Source organism: Myotis brandtii, unplaced genomic scaffold (assembly GCF_000412655.1).
Source record: "Myotis brandtii unplaced genomic scaffold, ASM41265v1 scaffold1167, whole genome shotgun sequence".
Classification (NCBI taxonomy): Eukaryota; Metazoa; Chordata; class Mammalia; order Chiroptera; family Vespertilionidae; genus Myotis; species Myotis brandtii.
This window is the reverse complement of record NW_005354039.1, coordinates 1,610,435-1,615,547: the sequence shown is the minus strand read 5'-3', so window position 1 is coordinate 1,615,547 and position 5,113 is coordinate 1,610,435.

Here is a 5,113-nt window from a genome sequence, read left to right as displayed (position 1 = left end):
CCGCACCCCCATCCCCCCGGCCCAGCCTGGAAAAACATGAGACACACAGAGTTTTCCTTTGGTACCTCTCTGCTCACCCCAAGTTCTTTCCCCACCCCTGGCGAATTTTCAGGAAAGACTCAAAATTGAAAAACATTTTCCCAAGCCATGTAAATGTCTTCAGCAAGGATCAGGAGTTCCCAACAGTACCGAGCGGCAAGCCACAGCCGCCTCCTGCCTGCGTGTCTTCTGCTTTGAATTTGGGGTAGGAAAGGAATGCGCGTAGGGGCCATGGCTCCCAGAAGGACATAGCAGGGCAGGCAGTCACGGTGGAGCAGTCGGCTCCCATTCTCCATCCCTTCCCACGCAGGCCCCACAGACCCGAATCCCAGGTGGTCCTGCCACACCACGGAGGCTCGAGGCTGCCTATGGAGCGAGGCCGTGCAGACCAGCCACTTGTTCCTCGGGGATAATGACAGCACACCCTTCTATCACGCCTTTCAGCCCAGGAGCCAAGGGTCTTAACTTCAATTGCTCAACTGAAGGCTATTTTTCTGGGCCGCGAGTCCTCGTGCAGTGTGAATATGCAGGACGGAGCCAGGAGTGCAAGTGCACGGATGCAGTTCCAAGCAGGCCATGTGCCCCAGCTCTTTGCAAAATCCCATCTGGGTTTTATTTTGCAGAGGCCACAGCCCTTTTCTGTGTAACCAGGGAGCATGTGGGAGAATAGCTCTCAGCTTACAAATAGGAGGCCTCCAGGGTGGAGCCTGTTTTTGGGGTCATGGGGCTCCCACACTGGGGACATCGGCCTGACTTCACCCTAAGCTGCATTAGGGATCTGGGTCAGTGTCGCCCGCTGGGCTGGGCCAGACCCCATCTCTGCCCCTGACCTGTTCTCCCAGGCCCACTTCGCTCTGAAACTGCCAAGCCCTTGGCTCTATAAAATCAATATATTCTATTGATTTCAGAGAGGAAGGGAGAGGAAGAGAGAGAGAGAGAGAAACATCAATGATGAGAGTCATTGATTGGCTGCCTCCTGCACGCCCCACCCTGGGGATTGAACCTACAACCTGGGCATGGGCCCCGACCGGGAATTGAACCGTGAGCTCCTGGTTCATAGGTCGATGCTCAACCACTGAGCCATGCGGGCCGGGGCAAGTACATTTTTTCTAGTCAGTTCCTTTCTTTATTGGATATGGTAGATCCCTTTCAATGCTCTTTGAAAGCTATAACCTTAATCTTAAAATGCTCAAGGAAACAAAATGCAGTTTCTCAGAGCGTTTTGGGTGACACGGTGCATAGGAAGGAAAGGGGGCTTGATTCAGCACCGAGGCAAATGCCCCGCAAGGCGCCACGGGCACAGCTGCGCGGCGGGCCAGCAGGCCGGAGTGGCAGTGTTTTAACCCCCTGGTTGGCTGCGTTGACTGAAGGCAAGCTGTTCTGAAACAATAAGCAGCAGCCGTGTGGGGGTCCTGCCCTGTTCTTGTCTGACTCAACTCCTGTTCAGGCATCAGCTTAACCTGGTGCAGACAAAGGGAAACGGCAGGACTGGCATCCATGGTCGGCATCTGGTGCTCCTCAGACCCTGCTGGGAAAGGCCTCAAGCCGGAAGCCGAGTCCTATGAGGACACTGGTCGCTGTGATCCAGGCCGGGGGACAGTGGCCGCTCTGAAAACACAGATTGGAGAAGAGGCCACTTTTTCTTTTCTTTCTTTTTTTTTTTAAAATTGATTTCAGAGAGGAAGGGAGAGGGAGAGAGAGAGAAACATCAATGATGAGAGAGAATCATTGATTGGCTGCCTCCTGCATGCCCCCCACAGGGGATAGAGCCTGCAACCCAGGCATGCACCCCGACCGACCGGGAATCAAACCATGACCTCCTGGTTCATAGGTCGACGCTCAACCACTGAGCCACGCCGGCTGGGCCTGGTTAGAGTTTGTAAAAGATACCTCTGTTGGAAAGCGATCTGGAATAAGATGGAGGACAGTGATGAGCCCAGGTGATAGGCTCTCCCAAGGACCGCAGGGGAAGTGAGCTCATTGCCTAGGACTAGAAACACAGCCCACCTCCCACGCAGTTATAAAGGAAGTCCTACCCAGAGGACACGTGGGCAGGTGGAAGTTGGATGGTTCCTGTGTGAGAACCCTCTGCTCATCTCCACCAGGTGGAGGTGCTGGCGCAGGCAGGGTGCCTGGCCAGGCCAATGCGTTTCTACCTTCCCTTCAGTCCCCGTGTAGCCTCAGTCCGTTCAGGCTGGTTTCTGAGCTCTTCGATTGCAGTCTGGACAAGAAGGAACAAACCTGGGGGGCTTCTCCTCATTGTCTTTTTTAAAAATGTGTTTTTATTGATTTTAGAGAGAGAGGAAGGCAGAGAGAGAGAAACATCAATATCGATCAACTGCCTCCTGTACACCCCCACCCCGTGCTGGGCACTGAGCCCCAAACCTGGGCATGTGCCGGACCAGAATGGAACTGGTGACCTCTTGGTGCATGGGTTGACGGCCAACCACTGAGCCACACTGGCCAGGCTCCTCATTGGCTTTTGATTGGCTCACAGAATTCTGGGGGCCGTGGAGGTCAGACTTTGGTGCAGGTGACTGGGGGCGGGGACCTGAGTGGGTTCATGGGGCCCACGGTCCCACCTCTGCTTCTCTGTCAGGGCAGGTCCCAGGCCTGGATTCCTCTTCACGCCCCTCCAGTTTCTTGCGTGTCCGTGCTGGGCCCCCTAAGGAAGGAGGCGGCAGCAGGTGATCCTTTTCTGCTGCAGGAGCTGAGGCCTGGCGATGTTCTCTGAAGACATTCTTCAAAGGGGTTGCCAGGTGCCCTTTGGAGTTGGTGGGGGGGGGTTGTTCTTGGGGATCAGACAGAACTTCCATGGGATGGAGGACAGTGTGTGGGTGCTTCCTGGTCCAGTGGGAGGGTCGAGGTGCCCATGCTGCTGGATGGCCCCAGTGCCAGGGAGAAAGGGGGGGCCTCAAAGATGCCCCTTTGATTTGCCCGGACCCTCCAACGCTTGCAGCTTCACACCCCCTGTTCACGTTGGCAACTGTGATGTCTCTGGATCTTTTGTCAGAAATGGATCATCTAAGCAGCGGTTCTCAACCTGTGGGTCGCGACCCCTTTGGGGGTCGAACCACCCTTTCACAGGGGTCGCCTAAGACCATCGGAAAACACATATATAATTACATATTGTTTTTGTGATTAATCACTATGCTTTAATTATGTTCAATTTGTAACAATGAAAATACATCCTGCATTTCAGATATTTACATTACGATTCATAACAGTCGCAAAATTACAGTTATGAAGTAGCAACGAAAATAATTTTATGGCCCTAAGTGGTTTGGCTCAGTGGCTAGAGCATCGGCATGCGGACTCAAGGGTCCCAGGTTTGATTCCGGTCAGGGGCATGTACCTTGGTTGCGGGCACATCCCCAATGGGGAGTGTACAGGAGGCAGCTGATCGATGTTTCTCTCTCATCGATGTTTCTAACTCTCTATCCCTCTCCCTTCCTCTCTGTAAAAAAAAATCAATAAAATATATTTTAAAAATAATAATAATTTTATGGTTGGGGGTCACCACAACATGAGGAACTGTATTAAAGGGTCACGGCATTAGGAAGGTTGAGAACCACTGCTCTGAGCCCTTCAATACTCCCCTAGAAGGTAGCAGTGCCAGGCTGCCAGGCCCCCTGACCCCCGGGCACTGTGTTAGCAAATCCAGGTGGAGATCCCTCCCAAGCTCTCCAGCAACCCACACCGGAGAGGGGCTGAAACTGGCCCATGGGGTGACCTCCCTCAGTCTTCCTCCCCGTCTTCCAGGCTGGTGACCTTAAAGGCCACCCCCTCCTTGGAGCAATCACCATTTTCCTGGATACCTTTCCCACCTGGCCAGGCTTAGGGAAGAGTTCTCAGGGTCAGCTGCTGGGCACGTGCCTGCCAGGGCCTCCCGTCCTCCCACTCTTTCCATAACCCCAGAAGCACTTGATTCCTCCAGATGCCCAGGTTGGGGGCAGCCTGGGATGCCCAGATGGTGGGAGCAATAGGGGTAGGGAGGCCAGTTTCATCCAGGACTGTGATTCTGTCGTCTATCCCCCCGGGCCCTAAATGAAGGAACGGCCTGCCGGCACACAGGCACGTACCAGGTTTTATCTCTGCGGAGGGGATGGCCCGAGGCAAGCCGCCTTGTACCAGCTGTATGATTTGGAGCAAAGCAAGTAAGTCCCTTCTCTGTTTTCTGACCTGAAAATGACGAGTGGGGAGTGTAGGGGGCCCCACTTCGCCAACAGAGCTCAACATCTACCTGCTCAAAGGCTGACTTTAATAGGCTGCAAGCAGGACAAGCACCCTTTGTTTTGGCAGGCCACAGACGAGGCTGCCAACGTGGGGCCTGCACAGAGCCCACCTCTTATCTAGCCAGGAAGTCCCCCAACCCCGGGCGCGACTTCTCTTTAGAGTTGGCACCTGCAGGCTGGGTCTGGGCATAGCTCCAGCTTGAGGCTGTTCGCTGAACACACATCAAAACCCCAGGTTAGGGGCGGGTGAGGGCCGGCGGGGGTGGGGACTTCCTGTCCTTACTGCTCATCATGGAGGTCTCCGTGAGAAACAGCAGTGGGTTTGAGAACAGCCAGGTCTACAGCTGGCAGCTACTGGAACGAGTTCCCACTCAGATAGGGTCTTTCTGTTGAATAAAAAGGAGGGGAGACCCCCCCCCCGCCCCGTCTGGGTTTTAGAGGGGAACTCCTATGAGTGAAGAGCTGGGACCTCACTAGCGAGCCCACGGCCCCACAGACAGCTCCCGGGGAGCCTGCGGAGCTCGGTCACCACGGAGGTCCCAGGCCGCCCGGTGTGGCCACTGCTTGTTCATCTGAGCGTCCGGCCAGGGAGTGATGTGTCCCCGAGGGCGTCCCCCGAGGATCAAGGGAGCAGGCCCCCTTCTCCTGCGGGGCAGAAACCAGAGCCAGAGCCGCCCCAGAGCCCGCCCTGCTGAGCCAAGAGGCGGCGAGAGCCATACGAAGTGCATTAACTATTAATAATTTCCAGTTGTTTGCTCGCTGGGTTCGGCGGCTCCCCGCGCCTCTGCAGGCGGCTCTGCTCTGGCTCCCCCAGACCGCCTGGCTGGAGGCATCGGCTC